We start from the raw sequence: 22,179 nt of genomic DNA on the forward strand, positions 1-22,179 counted from the left end.
GTCAGTTATGACGGTAGTATGCATTGAACCGTATTAGTATACCGCGTTGCCCCGAGCGAGCGCTGATTCGTCCGTGGATTTTGGGATCAGCTAAGCGTAGGTCAGGCTTCAGTGAAATTAAGTAAGGGCTGTGTCCGCAAGAGTGCACCCATTCCTGACTATTGCAGCCCGCTCCCTTGCACACATGCGCTGGTTAGTTTTCCATGGAGAATATACATAAATTTATAAAAAAAATCGACGAAACAACAGGGAAGGAGGAAGAGGCGAGTGCATTTGGGCGCAGCACAAAAATGCGTCGTTCACCGCAGCGATCAGCGAAAGAGGCAGCGAGGGCTTACATACCCGATGTGACACCGGGGCGTCCGAATAAAGAGGAAGCCTTATCAAGTGGCGTAACTGACAGTGCGGAGATGGCAACTCGAATACCTTGTAGTGCCCCCATCCGGAAAGAAAGCTCAGCTAGAATCGCTAGTCCTGAGCAGATGGATTCGGTCGCAAACCGAGTGCAAGTGCAGTCGACTATGCTAGCTAGAGCCGAAGAGGAAAAGCTCATCAGGAAATGCGCAGCAGTGGTGAAGCATATATAACATATAGCATATATAGCATAACATAGCATATATAAAAACAGGCTGATGGAACTGGGGGAGCTATTGGACCGCATCTCCTTCTATAGGCGAACGTGGAGAGCAGCGGAAGACGATTGGAGAGCAGAAACAGCCGCACTCCCTGTTGAGAACGCTGCTTGCGTCACACGGATCGCAGATAGCCCACTGCAAAGCGAACTGGGGAAAAAGTGGAAATAGTACGAGGTGCCTGAAGGATACTTTATTGAAGTAGTTTCCAGGGCCCAAAAAAGGAACTCGAAGAAGGAAAAAGGAAACAACTGACTACGCGCTCAGAGACACGACAGAGGACAAGGCATTTGGGGAAATCCTTAGTGAGATTCTTTACGGAATGAAACCCGAAGACAACGGAGCAGAGGTGTCTTCCATACGGAAAACGAGGCGTTGCATAGTTCTCGTCGAACTGGGCCCAAAGACGACTTACAAGCGTACGTTCTGCGAAGAAGTCAAGGGATTATTGAGGGAGAAGGCTCTTGTTTCCAGGGCTGAAGACCCCGCAATTCACGAAAAAATATTTTCAGCGCTGGCCGAGCTCTGGTCAATAGTATGGGCGGATTTGCACTCAATATGTATAATTCGTAATCATATTGTGTTCTGCCAATTATATAAAGGAGCACTTAACATCTGCGAGCGGCTTCGGTCACGCTGTACCCAGGGCAGAGCTAAGGCAGCGTCTAACGATTTTTCTCTGCCCTAGTAAGAAACCGTAAAGCCGTCACCGCCTAATTTATAAAGGAAGTAACTGAAACTCACTTCTCTCCACAACTTTGAAAGTTCGAGTTGTAAGATATGCCGAACCTGGCGTTATGCTCCTCTATAGACAAGCGCCCCGTGGAAACCACCCTAAACCCAGCACCGCCCTACTAGCCTGAAAGACGTCGTCATTGCGTGTAAGAACTGTTGGCTTGACTGCCGGTCAGAATGATGTATCCTGAAAAACATACGACGCAGCTACACTGCACGTATCCGCGGATACCCCCGTTCCGAGTCCACAAACCATCTTTAAGACAACGACAAAAAATACTGTATCGCAACTCCCCCAACACATCGCCAGTTTTGAAACTAGGATTGCTTGTGGCGTAGTCCCTTGGGAATGTCCAGAGCTCCCCTAGCTCCTTCAGTGGAGATGAAAAGAAGTTTGCATTCACGAAACGCAAGGAAGGGGAAGGTCAGTTGGGGAAATAATGCTAAGTGAGGTTACCAGGAATGGAATAGCCCAGGGCGCTTCTATGTAGGAATATCTGAACCAAAGTGAACATGAGATTATAAGCGCGAGGAAGTGATTAACATACTATACTAAGCATAAGAGTCAACAGCAATCATATACATCCGTATTTACTTGTATATAGCAGAGGACCGAATGCTCGTCAATAAGCTCAACATGTCTCTGAAGTTAAGTAAGGCTTCTGAGATCATGCATTGCAGTTGCAGCAAATAGTTGGACATCAAAAGATTTGGTTTTGAGACCTTTTACATATATAATAAAACAAAGGTAATGGTATTGTGTTGCGACGGAAGAGGTTATTTCTCCTAAAATTTTCAGGGCAAGTCTGCTGGTGACAATGTTTTAAAGAAGCACCTGGTCGCCAGAATGTTGTGGCCTATCTTCTCTGAATCATTTAGAATTTTAGTTTTGTAGGATTTAACTATTCAACGTGAAATGCTTTCCTGACTAACAGAAGTGGTCAAATACCTGTGATTGCTTGCTGTAACTAGCCTGGTGAATAGGACCAGCGGTGGAAGAATGCTGCAGATTGCTTCTAAGGAGAACAAACCAAGGAAGGATCCAGCTGCTTCATTCAATAACTACAAAAGCTTTAATCACATTTTCCGCGGCACTACGATCATTTCGATATGAATGATTTTTTTTCCGAAATTTGATGATGCATGTAATTTTCCTCTGAACAACAATAATCCTGACCCCGATATAATTCATAGCCTTGTTGTAATCAAGAGTTTTAGAAGGTGCCACCAGCACCTCATTATCACATCGGTGAAACAGCGTCTGAAAAATTTCCTCTGCCCTAGACGATAGTTTAGTCAAAATTTCCAGAAGGTTGTACAGTTTCTCAGAAATTATGTAGAATCCAATTAAAGCTTTCCCTCTAACCAAAGCCATGGATCCTTTCAAACTCATCTTTTCGAGGAGTCAATCTATACATACAGATTAAGAGCGAAGTCAAATGGTATAGTTTCATGCATTTCACATATCTGAAAATCGTTAATGTATTCATACTATCTCCAGGCAGGTGTAAATCCCTTCCTTGTAAGATAGCAAGAACATCGCTATCTCATAGACACAATCGTTCTATTTTCAAAATCCTTATCTTATAGATGTTTGAGGGCACACAAAGTTTATCTGTCTCCGATTTTAGTTACATGTTATGGTAAATATTATTATCAAGCATTATCTGACTTGAATATTATCGTCGTTCCCAACTTTTTCTTCGCCGCTTGTATCCATTTACGGAAATCTGTCATACCTGCATATATCCCTAATACGGTTCAAATCTCGGAGTTTTCGCTGAGTGCGCAGAGTGAGTCGAAAATTTCAGGATACTCCCTAGTGGTAATTAATTGTAAATCGAGATTTTTGGATAAAGTGGCTAATCCACAGTTGAATAATATTCGCTTGAAAAGGTGAAAAGTGATTGTTCCTGTGAAGCAAACCTCTTACTGATAAAAATGTGAATTTTAACTAATTTTGCTTATAAATTTAATATCCAAGAATTTAATTTAATAAAATGCTCAATGTCAGTTTTAATGGAAATTGGGAAATTGTGTGGTATTAAGAAAATTTTTAGGCGTGACTCAGAGATTTACTATCGACCGTGCAAGAGTGCGCGTTGCGACTTGTTATCGATATTAAAAGTGTTCTTTTGAGTAGAAGTGTATGTGCGCATGATAAGATAAAATTGAGGCGATAACATTGTTAATAAATGCCAACAAAGGTGGAAGAATACGTGCAATTGACTAAGCATGTGGAAAACATTGATGTTGCGGCACAGCCATCCAAAATGAGGCCATTTGGGTACTTCATGCCGGCCCTCATCACCGTCATGTCTATCTTCAAACATTGAAAAGTACAAACACAATTATTTCTCTGTTTCCCATTACATTTCGTATATATGACATTTATATTATTATTGCTGTTGCGTTCTGTCAACAAACCTCCATCAGCTCGGCATTTACTTTTCAGCTCGAGCAATTCAGATTTCATAAGTTGATACCGTGCTCCTACTCTATTATAAGAGGTTTCACATCTTTTCTGTTTATTTCACTATTATTGCCTTATTTGTTACAGTTTCTATTTATTTAAACCATGTCTTCGTTCTTACCGTGGAAATATCCACCATGTCTACCAACGTACATAGTCTAGATTATTTACAATATAAACGATGAGTGCCGCAAACATCTACGTTGAATTTATGATCCAATCCAAAAATATACAACACCAGCAAAAATGACGGGGCAGATAGGCGGATTTCTGCCAGTCAGTTTTATAAAATATTTGTTCAAAGTATCATAAAATCATTCCTAATCAACAAATTACGTATACCAGACGGTACCGGGGATTTAGTGGAAAAAAATGTCAAAAATTTGTTCGAAAATGATCACATGAAGCCTTAGTGCCAACCATAAAATCATACATCTTTTTCAAAAGAAATAGAAACGGTAACAATTATAGTTCTGAAGAAATTGCATTCAAAGAAAGCAAATTCCACGATAGGCTATCATCCCCGTCAAGGACCAGCAGCCTAACTACTAAAAAGAATGGCCGAGAGAGGGTCATGTGGCTATGTGATTTAACACTTCATACGTATCTGACTCTGAAGATTACCTATCGTTAGATGGTTAATTGCTCTGACATTTTCTGAAGTTACCAATCCTTGCATGAACAAAAATTTCCTGCAAATATAGTGATTGACAAAGAGAAACGACTATGGTAGGTATTTTCCAAGAAACCTAACTCTACCGTTCAAAACGGCATAGTAAAATAGTAAAAGGAAGACATCTTCTAAAACACTATTAAAAGAATCGTCTATAGTTTCGAAAGCCAGTCGCCAGCCGCCTCGCTCCCCACAATGCGAGGAAATCCAAATAATCAGACAAGATAGAACTTTTCAAGGAAGCACCAGTCGATTGCATTTAGATCAAAGAGAGATTTAACTGATCAATAAAACCTATTTGTTTCGGTGTTGATAACTTCTTTCAACACGTTAAAGATATACACTTGAGGAGAAAGTTTCTTGCTCAGGCTAGGAAAATTCAATTCGTCTTTCAGCTATTCTATGGGATGCCACAAGATAAAGGAAACTATTATAATATGACTTTTTCCAACCTCGATGACGAATAACAAGGGCTTAAGCAGCTTTGTAACTCCCTTATCTCTTAATGCAGATACTAACTGTGCAGATTGGGCTCTCTCATTAAAAACCAAAAGATCTTAAAGAAGGAAGAAGGTGACTGACGGTTTCGTCTAGGGCAGAGGTGAGGCAGCATGATAAGCAGCACGACCGAAAGTAACGACTGATGGTAAACGCTCCATTTAAATCGCAAACACGCAATGGGTACGAATTATATTCAAGGGAAATCCGTCATAAGTTCAGACCTAAACCAGGCCGAAGTAATTCTTTTTTTGAGGATACCGGGAGTCCTAAGTCCGCACCTACTTGGTGACGGACCAGAATACTTGGGAAGCAACTTACTTCCTCTTTTGTAGTCCATGGACTCCTCTTTTTTTTCAAATAGAACGAAAAAGTTGACTGAAGCTTTCGTCCAGCATCCTCAACAAAAGATCTCATTTTTAACATTTCCTTCTCAAATGCTCCATCGTTAATGTTCTAAATCATTTGGCAGCCAGTGCAGCCGCAAGGATGTACACAGCTTCTGCTAGTATTGGCAATTACGTTTCCGCAAGGCAGTCATTCATTGCGTTCTTGATCGGAAACGCAAAAATTTGTTATGCATTTTGCAAATGCAAAATGGCTTTCATCAACTAGTTACGGCTGACGGAACTGCTGCCCCAGCTGTGAATTTCGAGAGCAACGGAGGAAAACCTTAAAAGCAGAAATAACCATTGAATGTCAAAACCTACATGATGTCATATCACTATGCGGAAAAAGTATCTGCGATGTGTTTGAAAATCTGCTCGGTAGAAAATAAACCATAAATCAGGACGAAACGTTTGCATACAGTATACAAGATACAATTATTAGCTTTTCGATGCAGACAACACCAAAACCGATTACCCTAGAGAAGTAAGGAACGGAAATCACATAATCAAGAAGTGTTGATAGTTTCGTCGGAGGGGTGGGGACAACTCTTCAGAGCCAGCCTCACCTCTGCTCTATCAAGCAACGTAACTAGAAGCGACGACTGGTATTGCTCCCTCCAATTATTCTGATTTATAAACACGACATGGGTATGAATCATGTCAAGCAATAAACCGCCATCAGTTCTGGTCTTAGCTGGTCTAAACCTAGGCAAAATTTTCGTTTAGAGATTTGAGTTTTTCCACAGTCTCAACATACTTAATGACGGACTGCACTAAATCCGAGGACTTTTGCACTACCTTCGATTGCATAGATATCTCAATTCCTAATATTTTTAAATTACTAGAAATGCTAGCTCTGCTTTTGTTATAGAGGCTGCGACAAGAAATGCTATGGAGGGACCGTAAGTCCCGAAATGATTTCGTTTCTATTTGGAAGAGCAGTCCCTATCCGCATGTTACGATTATGGAAGTTAGAACTTGCATGCTGTTGAAAATCATTGTGGAATGATCTTTATACCTAACAATTGACTAACCTGTTTCCAATATCCTTCACCAGATAACCGAAAAACTTTAGATCGATATCAGTTGCATGAAACGATATTAGTTGCGAAATTATTATTATTTGCGTCAGCTTATACTTTCTAACCAATGCAATGATAAACTCTCTTTTATTTGAAATAATTAGACGGTTGTTATTTATATTTTTCGCATATCCCGATTTTTCAGGAACCACTTGTTCCCTTAATTAGTGCTACAATGGTTCACGAAATATCGGTATATGCGCATAAAATAAATAACATTAGCGAAAAAACAAAAACCATCTAATTATTTCAAAAATTTAATCGCTAGAAACCCCTCAAGATTGCACTTAGATAAAGTCTCTTTTATCAGGCCACACGCTACACTGCACGTATCGGAGTTCAAGCGTGTCGCACTCGATTCTAATCACGGTTGAAAATCGTATGATTACCCTTCAAGACAAGACTTGAATTGCGCTATGAAGATATATCGGACATCCAATTAGAAACTTAGTTTCCTCGATTTCTTACGACAGTTACATCATAAAAGTGATCCTAAACTTGGCGAGTCGAATCGGAATACCTAGGCGGACCTAAAAAAACTGTCAAGCAATGATCTCTTTTGGCCACTCCTTGTAGTGGACCTCAAGAAGACATCTCCTCAATCTACTGAAGAACGTGCAATGGTCGATCTGATTGGTCCTACGCTGACAGGCTATCGAAACCCAACTAACCTCCGGGAAACTCTATGCTTAAAAATTGTGCTCACATTCCGCAAATTTCGATCATCATCATTTGCAAGCAACTCCAACGACTGTGCTCATTTCCAGTTTGCGGAAGAAACTTCAGGACCAGCCTTCCATTCACAGAGATCGCTTGTTACTTAGACGATGGATCAGGGGTCAGGAGCCATTCAAGGAGTTTCGTTTCGTTTTGTGTTCAGTGAAAGCAATAATTTAATTTTGCTTCTTCCTGAAAACAGTTGGCGATACAATGCAAGCCTTTTTTTAAATCCCTTTATCCTTGTCAAAGTCATTCGTTATGCTTGCAACCTCCTCAATTGGCTACCTCTTCTTTGCCCTTTTCCACAAATACATTCTTCTCTATGCCCTTGACTTCTACGATGGCTGTTACATTTCAGGAGTGCTGAAGACTTCTTCGTGGCCTCCAAATATTATTTATATCCTTTCTTCTTGTGTTCTATTGTTTCTCCACCAGCTACTTGCAAATTATCCTTGCTGCAATTTTACGTATACTCAACATGACCCTCGATCTTCTTGACAATCTGAAGCAACTTTGGTCATAATCTTTTAGATTATTCAAAAACATTGGGCAGTAGAAGGAAATGACAAAGAGCATCAAGGATCATATCTTGGTAGAATCTACAAGGGGGAAAACGGAGCGGAGTAAAAAAAAAAATCTTAGCGTTTTTTGAGCAAGCAAAAATGTCTTCAGAGTCCGTCTCCGGGTCCCTACCCACACAAGGTTAGTATCAATAAGACGCGTCTTCAAAAGCCTCCTTAATTGGTGTGCACGCTAAATAACCACTCTTTCCCCAAAATAAGCAAAAAGTGGAGGATTCAGCTATCGATTCTCCTGGGCATTGTTTTTTTTTTCTTTTACTTTGGTGACCACCGGCATGGTCACCCAAGTAAAATTGCAAAAAGTTCTGCGAATAAATCAGCAACAGCAAGCGAGGCTGGACGAAATTTTAGATAGAGCTCTAGAATTGACTAGACTGAGACGAGATAAGTTGGTCTGTTATGCAAGAAAAAAAACAGACGTTGATGTTCCCAAAGAAACTTCCAAAACTACCCAGAGAACCCTCTTCATCTCACTATATCTACCCCTCCATCAAAGAATCAAGTGATCTATCAGGAGGGCAATGTGTGTTTCATGGAACTCATTGTTATAGTAATGAGACCTGGAATGTGGTTTGCGTTGGCAAGTGCTGTAGGAACATTGGATATAAAAAAAAGCTTGTTTGCCTAAACAAATTAAGATGGAATTAACAGGTCTTCATCTATGATTATCTAGAGAATCTTTCTGAAAAAGCCTCTCGGTTCCAAGATGGAATACAGTAGGCTGAGAAAGCACAAGACAAGTGCCCCTGTAGGTTCTTTAATAGATCTTTTTCATAAAATATCATCCGGGATAGAATATGGTATTTCCCCCGTTTTTACTAGAGAAAACAACGTTCAGTTTGAAGACCGGTTGACGGTGATTGCAATAGCTGAAAACCCCGGAAAATTCAATTGACACATATGAAGTATGACGGCGCGATGCTTGATGAAGTAGAGCGACAGCCTCTCAATCACCGGTGTCTGCGTTCTTCTTATGTTTATTTCGCTGCTCTAAGCTTATCAATTGCACAGCGCTAAGGGCGATGATAGTGAATCTGAAGCACAGTCTCACTGTGTGGATGCCCTATACTCCACTAAGGAGTAAACAGGAAACGCTTCTGATGTATATACAATTGAAACTATTCACACTTTCAAAGTATGGTTAAGGTCGGTCCTCGTAAGCGTAGGTCGGTAATTATTACGAACCACAGAAAAAAGGCAGTCAATACCCCGATCTCAAAATAAGTTATTAAATGATTGCTAACAATATTCTATGCGAGATTGAGATCTACAGCTGGATTTCACATGTAGGAATGAAGTTCAGTCAGTTCATCTCATCTCTAGTAATAATATTGGCCTTCAACGGAGTTTTAAAATATAATCAACTGAAATGCGGCCTATTCCACCATACACAAGACCTATTTCGGAAGAATATTTGCCTGTTAGAACTCAAAAAACAAGTAGGAATACCGGAACCTGGACATTTCAAGTATAAAGGTTTTGTGTTCATCTTATGCGTGGAACTTTCTATACCGCACCCTGACGCATACAAATACATATATGTACGCAATTGGACAAAAGTTCCTCTTTACTCCGTGCACAAAGCATATGTAAATACCGCTGGTATTAGCCTGTATACATCTTAATTGAATACTACCCGCAAACTTCATTAGCTTATCTTTAGTTTAGGTCTATCTCGAGTAATTCATACTGATATACAAATAACTTAAAGAAACTAAAATGGAAAACTTAGATATTCCCTTGAGACCTACCGCTTATATGAGTTTACTTTATTTGATTCACGTGAAATAAAACATTTCCATCATCTACAACTTTGCTAATAATAGTAGCATTTACATCAATCTTTTCAGAATGATGCCCTATCTTATCAATCACGTTGGTGCAATTCTAAAATGAATTTAAGGGAGGGTATCCGGGTAAATTTCTATAATATAGTAATATACTATTATTAACTTTATTTGAACAGATATCAGAATGGGATGTATTTTGAGACCTAGGTTTCATATGGATGCAACATTTTGATTTTTTTCAGATTTTTTGGTTGGATAGGCTCTGCTATCGAAACATGTTTCACTTTTTTGAGCTCACATGTCAGCCAATATCAAAAATAGTACCAATTTGGAAAAGTACTAATTGAGCCTTTTATTTATTGGAAAACAAATTTGCAGCCTCTTTCGAATGTATGGCAGCTCAATGGAAAATGGTGCCACTTGCTATACGTAAAAGGATTTATAAACCACACGTGCTCACAACCGATTCAGCCGATAGACGGACATTGGAACGATTTTGAAAAGGATTTGTTTCACACGTAACCTTAAAAACCGCACCGATAAATCCGCCGTGAGTATTTAACCCACTTAAGATAACATCGGGAGAAACATTATGTATCATAGTGGAGATGATCCCTACAAAGCTTCTAGTCGATGAGTAAATGGTCAGATTCGTCCACTGTAAATTATACTTCGAGGAGCTGCTGGATATTACCTTTTTCAAAGAGGTTCCGTGGATTCCTCATGGAGTTTTCCATTGGGGCAGGCATTCATTCCCGAAGTTCGTTTCTTTTAAAATGATGCTTCAATACGTTAATCTAGGCCCCAAAATGAATTTCATTCCGATATCTGCCCAAACAGTGTATTACCAACTTTATGAAATTTACTGGAAGTTCATTCTGGGAGTACTAAATTGTAGTAGCATAGAGGATAGTATTGTACAGAATACTAAAATTTACGTTTCGAATATTTATGTCAAATTTATAACAGTTCAAAATTGCTAATTTCAATTTCAATTTCAATTTATTTGATTATTTGATGCAAGGTATCTCTATTAGATAGGAAGATATAGTCGGAATCCATAAATATGCATGAAGTCTAGATTGAACGAGGGTGGTTAAATTCGCAGCACAAGTTTCTAAACCGTCGACCCTAGCTTCGGGTTGTAGGCTATCCTGTTAACGACCTTCCATTTTAGACAGGACTCGACTTTTAGTTGAATTTTTTATCTGTTTTTTTTTTTTTAATCTTAATCTTTGTTCCCCCAAGTCATTCTGCATAGTAACACAAACTGACATTAGCCCTTTTTCTCTCAAAATTGGACATTTAAAGAAGATAAAAAAAATATAAGGTCATTGTCGTCAAATTATCCCAATTGAAAGCCTCATTTCTGGTTCCCTAGAGTATGGTGAACCATGAGGGTAGAGCTATGAATCAAACTGTGGCCAATTTTAATGAAAGTCCTGGGGGTTTCACGTAACTACCTGCCATGTAGGCATAATCCCATGGTCCTCTTCGGGCACTGATTGATTTTGGGACCATCTCTCCACAATCAGAGCTACGCTATGGCTAGCACAGCGGTACTGGTTTATACTGAGTGCAGGCTCAGCATTCATACCAGTGGATGCGAGGCCTATCTAACACCTCTACTGCAACTAAGGGATACGGCACACGAGTTTTACACCGCAACTCCACGCTTGAGCTCCGAGGAGCTCTGCCCGCGATGTAGGCATAACCACAATCACCATCAAACTCCCATTAGGAGACCAACCGCAAATAACCGGGCCGAGAACACATCCTCCAGGAATTCTCCTGGAGCATACGCTCTCAGAAGTCCATCCCGGTTCCCATGGTACCAGATAATCTCCAGTGAGGCTTCGTGGCAGAGCCGCTTCAGATGAGTCCCTTGCAGACTCGGGCTGATCGCCTCCTCGAGTACGTGGGGATGGCAAATTTTAATCGTGCAAATCTAGCAATACCCATGGTCGTAGCACCTGGATTAAAAAGTTGTCGATGATTAGCATCTTTATTTCTGTTTTATGTCTTTTGCTTTCGCTAAAAAATATGATTTCAGGCAAATGCATATGGTACTTTAAGGAACAGTGTCCCGTTAAAAGTCCTACTAGGATTTTCATGTCCCACTTCTTAAGGTACAACAAAAATTCCGCTCTAGTGACCCCAAGCTCTTTCACACTCTTTCTTGCCTGCCGGCAAGAATTTTAATTTCTCCACTCGGTTGTGTGAATCCTTACAATTTCACCCTTCAGAGTAGACTTGGCAGTGGATGGCCGGATTCCTAAAGCTGGTTCTGGCCCCACCATTGTGGATTCAGCCTCCTCATTACCAGCGTTGTTTGAGTGCCCGGCACCCACATCAGGAATGTTTCGTTCAGTCGGCCAAGCTTCAGCAACACCTGATGCCAACTTCATACCAACTGGCTTGATATGTCATTGCTGTTTAGTGCTGCTCGACTGTCGGAACAGATTCGAATGATGAGACCCCTCGATTTTTGTCGCAGACATTCTTCTGCTGCCCATGAAATGGCATATATCTCCGTCTGGTATATGGTCGTCATTTTTCCGAGGGGTCAGGCCAGTTCTATAATCGGATTCCCCGAGAACACCCCAGTGTTCGATCCGCCCTCCATGACCGACCTGTCGGTGAAGATTATTAAGTCTGTAATCTGAAAAGACTAATGGCCATTTGTCGACCATTCTTCTCTTTCGTTGATTACGACAGTGTATGTCTTTTCAAAGACGAATCTGGAAACCATAGGATGTTTCTCAAGGAATTTCCATTTTATTTATTTGTGACACCACGTTTTTCCGGACATGTACTTTGCTTGGCCGTTTATTATTCGATTTGCTTGATTCTTTCGTTTTTGGTTTTGTGTGAAACAAAATCTTATTGAAATCGATAGACCAGTAGCTTCCTCCAAACTGCAATTTTTATTTTTCAGTGTAGATATATATTTCGGGAGCAACTTACCCCCTTCATCAGTACAAAGCTACAGTAGTATAGCTTGTAAACCGAGAATTGCAGAGACTCAGAAAATCAACCAGACGACTTCTAAATCGTGCTTGCAAAAATAATAAAGATGAAGACTGCCTAAATTTCCGAAACTCACAGCGTGAATATAAGAGCCTCGTAAAACGTTCGAAACGAGACTCTTTTATAGCATACTGTGAGGAACTGAAAAATGAAAGGGAGACTTCCAGGCTGTGCAGAGTCCTTAAAAAGGATTGGTGGGCCAAGTTGGACTCTCTTAGAAAACAGGATGGTACTTTCACAAACTCCAGAATTGAGTCTATACAGACTCCCTTGGAAGTACACCCCCCAGGAGAACAAGTGTCAGAGGTGAGAAGAAGAGAACTAACGGTTTCTACACTTGGGAATTGGGACACTACGAGAGTGGTTGCTACAATGGAAAGGCAAGAGCTGCTATACTATCATTTGAACATTTCAAAGCACCTGGCATGGATGGTATCTACCCAGCGATGCTAAAGGAGGGTATAGAGCACTTAGAGCAATTTCAATTTTTCAAGGACATCTTACTCTAGGCTATCTACAGGAGAAGGTAAAGGTAGTACGGTAAGGTAGTCTTCATACCAAATCCTGGGAAAGATGACTATTCAAATCCAAAAAACTTCAGGCAAAACAGCTTAACATCATTTTCGCTGAAATGTGTGGAGAGACTGATTGAACGTCATATTCGCGAGGAGGCGCTAAGATCCCACCCACTAAATGAAAAGCAACATGCTTACCAACGTAGAAAGTCCTGTGAGCCTGCTCTTCATTCTTTGGTTTCAAAGATAGAAGACGCAATTCTAAAAGGCGAGTGCGCGATGCAAGTGTTCGCGGACATTGAAGGGGCTTTTGATTGTGCGCCCTTCCAAAAGCTCTATATGCCGCCAGAGAGCATGGTCTTAACGAAACTCTAATAAAGTGGATCTACGCTATGCTAACGCAGAGATTGTTGTGTGCTGAAGTGTGTGTTGATCGCTACCTAACAACGGAACCGACGAAAGGCTGCCCCCAAGTAGGTATGTTATCGCCACTTCTGTGGAGTATGCTGATCAACTCACTACTATACGAACTGCAAAATCAGCCAATACACGTTCAAGCTTATGGGGATGACGTGGCTGTGCTGGGTGTTGGTTGAGATCTTGGAATGGTGTGTAGCAATACACAACGCGTCGTTGATTTGATTGACACTTGGTGTCTCAGGCATGGACTTTCAGTAAATAGAAATAAAACCACAATGGTATTATTTACAAAAAGGGGAAAACTGAATGGTCTTTGCCTTCCAGAGATAAGGGGTACAACCCTTCGACTCTTCGAAGAAGTGAAATATCTGGAAGTTATTCTAGACAAGAAGCTTCTTTGCAACAAACATGTAGAGATAAAGATAAAACGAGCTCTCACAACTTATGAGCTGTGTATGCGGACCTTTGCCTCGACATGGGGACTTAGGCCTCAGGTAGTAATGTGGATATACAATATGTTGCTATCATCAGACCGTTGTTCGCTTATGCATCCGTAATGTGGTGGGTTAAAGTGAAACAAAAAAGTTTTCGCTGTAAACTAGCCTGCACTGCACTGCAAAGAACTGTGTGTATGGGTATCGCCGCTGTCATGAGCACGACATTCGGCCCAATTCTGAATGTATTACTCAATTTGCAGACATTGGATTTGTTTATTCAGAGCACCGCAATGAGAGCAGCTCATAGACTAATTCGATTAGATCTATCGGGAAACAATGGACGTAGAGGGCACAGAGCATTTGAAGAGTCATTGGGAGAACTGAATTCAGTTTTTGCAATGCCCTCCGATTCTCGGATCCTCATACATCTGTTTAGTAAAAGATGTGAAGTTATCTTGAAACGAAGAGGAAATTGGAACGAAACAGAGGAATGCGTATCAGGATATACGGGCGTCTTCTACACCGATGCCTCAAAAACAGAAAACGGTTCTGGAGTAGGAGTCTACCTCTCGAAAAGAAAGGAGAAATGGGCTTTTTCCTTGACACAATACACAACGTTCTTTCAGGCTGAAGTGTATGCGATCCTATGGCCGGCAACCTGGATGATTGACGAGCGGTTAAAGGGCAGGCGCATCGCAATCTGTAGCGATAGTCAAGCTAAATTGAGGACGTTGAGTAGTACTTTGATCACTTCAAATATCATTCAGGAAAGTAGAAACCGATTGAACTCTACTTCTAGATTCAATACGGTGGAATTACTCTGGGTACCTGGTCACTGTGGTGTAGAGGGAAATGAAATCTCGGATGCTTTAGCAAAGGAGAGTTCAATCTCCCCCATGCCAGGACCGAAACCAGCATTTGAGGTGTCAGTAGCATTGGCTGATATTGCTATCAAAAAATGGGAACAAGCTTCCCATAATGACATGTGGCGAAACCTTAATGCTGCTAGATACACCAAACTTTTCCTGTCAGAGCCAAACAAACATACTGCAAAGTATATCCTGTCGAAAAGCAGGAAGACTTGCAGAAGTATTGTTGACATTCTGACTGGCCATAATTCACTAGCTGGACATATGTTCAGAATAGGAATTATCCACGATAAGACGTGTCCATCCTGTAATCAGAAAGCGGAATCCACGGAACATTTTTATGTGAGTGCCCCACCTATAGACGCATCAGACATTAGATTTTTGGTGCTGATGTGCTCCAACTGCAGCGCGTAGCATCAAATCCACTAACGGAAATCCCGCGGAGGGAATCGAGTACAATAGACCACTAAGGTCAGAGTGCTTGGAGGCTTTGCCTCTCCCCTACCTCAAACACATACACACACACCCTGTTGCATGGATGGGAGCCCACTCTTAAACTCAAGGTGATACGATGCCATTCTGTGCATGCATGGGGTTCACAATTTCAACCATTTCATCAAAGTTCATCTCAACAGAGAGAAACATCTGTGACAGACAGACAGATGGACAAACAATGAACCCATTTTGATAACCTTAAAAATTAATCCCACCAAGTTTTGATGCAACTGAAAATGAATTTGACTAAAATTTCCACCTCTTATTGTCGAATCGTTGCCCTTCGATGCCAGCCGCTATTTTCATTAGGACTATGTTCAGGAAGTGAATTTCGCCAGAAATGAGTTCGCCTGCCAACGAATGGATGTTTATGATTCGCATGACAAGCGTTGCTGATACCTTCGAAATTGTCATACATAATCGGCTGAAACTCAAAAATATTGTGTTGCTAGATCGACCCGTAAAGGATAAATTACTAACTTGCTACCAGTCAGTAGATGGTTGGAAAGAATAAGCATGAAGGAGCGAAGTTACCCCTAGCAGCCATTTTCCAAATGAAAAAATTGGCCTAAACAACGATCGTTTGATACCCTACACGGCGATCAATTCTATGACCGAGTAAAATAGCACAAAATAAACTGGACAAAGCCTGAAGAAAAATTAGAAGAAGAAGTCTTTCATTTCACATCAACTGTCCTCAAAGACCTCAAAGTCATCCATTTTATATTGGTAGAAACGTTTTGCGCCAATTAGCCCTACTTTCAATCAGTGATTCAATGACTTGCTTTTAAAGACGCACTTCTTTCTTTTTAAAAGTGGGGCTTCATGTGAAATTTCCCCAACCTTACATACCATTTGTATATAAAGGTTGGTTACAAAAAAAATTCAAAAAGGTCATCTTTAGAAGGAATTCAATAAAAGTTTGTAAGGCTTTCACGTTTTCTAGATTTGATGCGTGTATTAAAATTTCAACACTGAACCGATTAGAAATTTCCTAAGTCAATTAACCGCTGCCCATAGAACTAGTTCACCAGAATTTCTCAGAATCTTTTCGAATAGTTAAAATTCAGTCGCGACTTCTGCAGCCTCACATCTCAAAGTGCATTCTCAAAGTGATAATACTTACTTTCTCCTTCGACCGGTATCACTCGAACCCGCTGATATCTCCTTTATGATAATTAGAACGCACAAAAATAAATTTATTTTTTTATCGCACTTTATCTAAAACTCAGACTTGATAAAGATCACTTTTTAGTTAGACCTGATTTGAGCTCAGTGCGACCAGCTACCGCCAATATGGCTACAGAGACGCATCGAGCTTCTTCTTCTTTCCTGCTTTTTCAAAACGGTAGAGTTCACAGTGTTGAAAATGAGAACAGCGAAATCTGAATTGTTCACACCAACACCACGCCAACGTTGAGGTGCAATATCTATTAGATTCCAGATCTAATCTAGAAATGATAAGGGAAAAGCAACCCCTCTCGCTTTAGTAGTACGAGTGGAGTGGGCTCTTCATTCTTCACTTTCATTGCTTTGGAGCTTGGCTTGGTCCGGTTCGGTGTGGTAGTATCACCTGGCGTGGTTGCCGGCTTTTTCCCAACCCCGTTCAAATATAACGTTCTGCGTTTTCCTCTTTTCTCCCCGATATCTGCATCTGATAAGATAACCGCCAGGTAAATAAAGAGCAGCTACATGTGTGCGATGTGTATCTACTCATCCATTCCTTTCTTCATAGACGACGGGAAACACTCGAGCGTTTTTAATAAAATGCTGGGGCGCAGTTGAGTTACAATTTCAAATATCATAATATGTGGCCACAATATTATATGATGTGTATATTCAGTGCCAGCACGAGGTGACGTACCTGCCACCTCTTCCATTGGCGTAAAACAGGGAATTTACTGCTTTCGCTATTTGTATTGGCTATAATTAAGCGCAATTTTAGGCCATAGCGGCCTTTATTGGATTCAGTAAACTGAGCATATGGTGGGTGTTCCGAATTTTATTAGTTTTCCATGTTTCCTGGTTTAATGATCTCTATTAATACAGAAGATGTTTATTCGACAATCCCCATGTGACACACGATTTGGTCATATTATGTTTGGGAACACACCCACTACCTGTTTGGAACAGCTTTAGTTTGCGACGATGAATTACTCGTGCTAACCCTATACTCCGAAAGAAACATTGTGAATCGTCCCCAATTTAAACTATTTTTTTCCTTCAAGGGAACGTTAAGGGAAATGCCACACATAAATATCTACTGTGTCAAAACTGGTTGGGCTGCCACGTCAACGTCAACGAGGCTTCGCTCCTCAAACATGTTACCACCAATCATCTCCACTCATTGACATTATTCCTTCTCCGCTAATCAGTCCTTCACCATTGCCTTACCCCCTAAATATTTTGATTAAGAAATTTCAGGATATTCGTTGACTTGTGTGAAATTGACCCCTGGGAAATTTTCGCGCCAAGAAGTTCGACAAGTGTCCCATCTGATTCTGTACAATATGAAAGTCTACATCAACAACAGTCCCTACCACGTACTGTTCGACAGCATAAGGTGGTCATCCCGTGTGAAGGCCGTTTTTTTTGCCTTTTTTTGAAAAATTATTGTGGAGGACTCGATAAAGATAGAAACGTGATTTGCATATGTTTATTGATATCTCTAGTATATGTGATAAATTTTTCAGCTTAATATCTTAGCTAGTTTTCGGAATACGTGTCAATTTATGCACCCATCTCCAAAAAAGTTGTTTTTCTGCTGCCACGCTGGAGGGCGCTGTGTTCATCTGAGGACATTTTAATGTGGACGATATTCCACGGTCCGCAAACTAGGATAATGAGAAAATATTAAAAAGTAAATTCTTGGTGGGCTTTTAAACTTAATTTTTTGGATTTTGGTGTTTTCTTACGGCTTTTTTTATGAATAAAAAAAAACGACCCGTCCGATTGCAATTATCCTAGTTTGCGGACCGTAGAAAAATGTATTTGAAAATTTAAATGTGATTATCAACAGTAAAATTTTCACTCACCATTAATCTGCTTTACCTGGTCCATAGAGAGCACCCTCCGTTTCTTCAAAAAAGTCTTGTAAGAACGATTATTGCTCTCTGGTGTCAATTGTGGCTCTTTTAGCGAGGTCAGTCGATCGTTGTTCGGACCGCCAAATTCGCGCTTCTTTACGGCGGTCGGCATAAACCTGACATATGTGACCAACTTGACATCCCATTGTCACTAGGATTTTGAGAATGCCATTGAATCCTTCATTGAAAATAATTACAGCCAGAAAAGTGGCTATTTCTACGACCTTGGCCCCAGAATGAAGGTGTTTAGGAGCGAAAGTTCAGATCAATGCATTAAAGACTCATTGTTATTCTGGGTATCTGCTCCTAAACATCTGTTCAAGAGATCATCTCGTGAAAAATCTTCGTAGATTGGTTTGATGACTGTTTGAAATTCTTCAGTCAGAGATGCCTCCTCATGGTGGAAACTATCCAGTTCTCCTTTAGCTTCCGCTTTGCGCCATTTGCACCAACTGTCCTCTCCTGACGGACAATTTTGATACTGAGGATTTTCGTCTGTAGAACATTTATGGAAGAAAGTTGCCCAAATTTCTTGCTTCATTCTTTCTATCGAATTTGCGTTTCAATAAATAGATAGCCCAAAAAATATAGTGAGGTCGTTAACAACCTTATCAGTAAGTTTTCCAACCCCTTTTCCACCAATTCCTTTGTGATTCTTCTTTGCATTTCTAAGCCGCGTTCCCATTCTTTCCTCGACATGTCCTACGCATTTTATTATTTGCAGAAATTTGCAGAAATACCGGAGAAAACTCCAGCAAAATCCAATATACAATACAGAAAACTTGTCGCAATTGGAATATCCATGTTCATGCTTGCTAAAAGTTTCTTTGCTGATGTTCATGCAAAGTCCTTTTTCTTCTCTGATAAGTATCGATTCCCATGAAATACTCGTTTTTTAGTGCGAGCATGACGTTGAACGTTGAAGCGATCTCCCTTCGTACGATCCATTTAAAAAAATCACTGAACACACAAACAGCACAATACTTACAACAAAATATAACTGAGTATAGCTTGAAAGCCTTTCAGTGCTCACTCTGGATTGGATTATCCTTTTTATTCCAAACAGCAAATAAGTTTAGACAATTGATTGGTTTTCCATCTTTTTATATTTATACCTGTGTTCAAATTTATAAGGCTCAGGTAAAAAACTAACAGGTAAAAAAAGACTCGATGCTCTTTCTCATCGAGTACTCTAGCCGCGGCTGCAAACTCCTTACCTGTTTAACACTGTAATTTCTGAACGACTCGCAATATTGGAAAATCCCTTTGCCCACATATTCTCCACTATATATAGATACATTTCATGCAAAAAAAAATCGATTTCTCCAACCCGACACACGGGATGACCCCCATAATGCCACAAGAAGTAAAACAAATAGTGCAACATCACAGAAGTGCCTAGAAGCTGTCACAGGTCACCCAGAATGTCACAAGAACTCAAACGGCAAATTGATCAATTGCAGACAGACCACATCGAAAAGATTAATAATAATAATCGCTGATGCAACAGTCCAATTTGAACGTATGCCTTGGTCTGGTTTAGAACGCTTCATTGCCCGACTGCAAGGGAACACTGATACCTCCGATACGATTTAAACCGTGACCTTCCGACGCGACGGCAAAATGTCCTAACCGATAAGTCGGAAATGTAAATGCTTTGAAAACGGAGAGTGTAAAATTTTCCTAATAGATCCTATATAAAAAATCCATAGAGCCTTATATACCTGAAAGGCCGAAGCTCGACGTTTCCGACAATGAAATGCATTTTACATAAGAAGGTTGGCTCACATAATATTAAAGTATTTTTGTGATGTCACATCTGATTCTCGTTCCATGCCATGCCCTCTAGCATCATTCAGTAACCATGAAAGGGGGTTCAGTGTCATGCAAAATCAAAGGGGGCTCAACCAATTCTCCTGGAAAATGCCTCTCTGTATATAGATAGGCTCTGAGGTATTAACACCCTCAGATGAACGCACTGATATGATAGCATGCCACCCCTCCATGATTATCGCCAAAAACTTCGAGGTGCGCATTGACCCTTCTATTAGTAATGGACGTTGTGAATTTGTAGAGGGTTGATCAGCAAGTAATCGGTCTTGTGTCTGCGGGTCATACACCGCGTCCCTTTTAAAGACAATGTAGTAAATTGCCATAGCGAGGAAGTGTGGAAACTCCTCCGACCGACTATCGACCTGATTTATGCTATATGCCAACCGATTATATACTGATATATACTAGTAAATTTTTTACACCAGAAATTCTGCGGCCGACCCAGACCAGAACCCCTTCTGTTCTTCGAGCTACTTATGGCTCATCGAATCTCCACTTCGGTAACACCCGTAAAATTCATGTCAGACGTTCAGACGTACTTGCATGACGCGATGACCTCAAGTTAAACACGGTTCCGGATGATGCGCGGAGTTGTGTCGCTGCGAATAATAAAGCGGTACTGGTCTGTTACTCGCTGCACAGTCACGTGTGCGAATTTCAGGAAACGCTCGACGAATCTGTGGTGCAACATGGGGCGGTAAGGCCTTGTTGTGCGGCAGAGTTTTATTATTTTTTTATTGTTTGATAATGTTTTTTTTTCGGTTTTCGCATTTAACTTCATCATCATCATCATCAACCGCGCAACAACCGGTATCCGGTCTAGGCCTGCCTTAATAAGGAACTCCAGACATTCCGGTTTTACGCCGAGGTCCACCAATTCGATATCCCTAAAAGCTGTCTGGCATCCTGATCCACGCCATCGCTTCATCTTAGGCAGGGTCTGCCTCGTCTTCTTTTTCTACCATAGATATTGCCGTTATAGACTGTCCGGGTGGGATCATCCTCATCCATACGGATTAAGTGATCCGCCCACCGTAACCTATTGAGCCGGATTTTATCCACAACCGGACGGTCATGGAATCGCTCATAGATTTCGTCATTGTGTAGGCTACGGAATCGTCCATCCTCATGTAGGGGGCCAAAAATTCTCCAACGCGGCCAAGATTTCGCAATTTTTCTTGCTAAGAACCCAAGTTTCCGAGGAATACATGAGGACTGGCAAGACCCTTGTCTTGTACAGTAAGAGCTTTGACCCTATGGTGAGATGTTTCGAGGGGAACAGTTTCTGTAAGCTGAAATAGGCTCTGTTGGCTGACAAGAACCGTGCGCGGATTTCATCATCATAGCTGTTGTCAGTTGTGGTTTTCGACCCTAGATAGGAGAAATTATCAACGGTCCCAAAGTTGTATCCTTATTCTTCCTGTTTGACCAGTGCGGTTTGATGTTGTTGGTTGATTCGTCTTCGGTGCTGACGTTGCCACCATATATTTTGTCTTGCCTTCATTGATGTACAGCCCGAGATTTCGCGCCGATCACCACCTGCTCGATCTGGATGAAGGCATTTTCTACGTCTCGGGTGGTTCTTCCCATGATGTCGATATCGTCAGCATAGGCCAGTAGTTGGGTGGACTTGAAGAGGATCGTACCTCTTGCATTTACCTCAGTATCACGGATCACTTTCTCGAGGGCCAGTTAAAGAGGACGCATGATGGGGCATCCCCTTGTCGTAGACCGTTGTTGATGTCGAATGGTCTTGAGAGTGATCCTGCTGCTTTTTATCTGGCCTCGCACATTGGTCAGGGTCAGCGTAGTCAGTCTTATTAATTTCGTCGGGATACCGAATTCTCCCATGGCCGTGTACAGTTTTACCCTGGCTATGCTATCATAGGCTTTAAAGTCGATGAACAGATGGTGCAACTAT

The 22,179-nt window shown here is 41.0% G+C and overlaps 2 protein-coding genes across 2 annotated transcripts in view; one reads left to right on the forward strand and one right to left on the reverse strand.

Moving 5' to 3' along the window:
- LOC119659850 (GATA-type transcription factor SRE1) overlaps positions 1–16,652 on the reverse strand; it is a 63,534-nt gene extending 46,882 nt beyond the window's left edge. Inside the window, exon 1 of the mRNA XM_038068153.1 lies at positions 16,466–16,652. The gene's annotated coding sequence lies outside the window, so the exon portion shown is untranslated. The remainder of the gene's footprint in view (positions 1–16,465) is intronic.
- LOC119659851 (thialysine N-epsilon-acetyltransferase) overlaps positions 3,171–22,179 on the forward strand; it is a 147,018-nt gene continuing 128,009 nt past the window's right edge. Inside the window, exon 1 of the mRNA XM_038068155.1 lies at positions 3,171–3,706. The gene's annotated coding sequence lies outside the window, so the exon portion shown is untranslated. The remainder of the gene's footprint in view (positions 3,707–22,179) is intronic.

This window comes from Hermetia illucens, chromosome 6, assembly GCF_905115235.1.
Source record: "Hermetia illucens chromosome 6, iHerIll2.2.curated.20191125, whole genome shotgun sequence".
In the NCBI taxonomy this organism is placed as follows: Eukaryota; Metazoa; Arthropoda; class Insecta; order Diptera; family Stratiomyidae; genus Hermetia; species Hermetia illucens.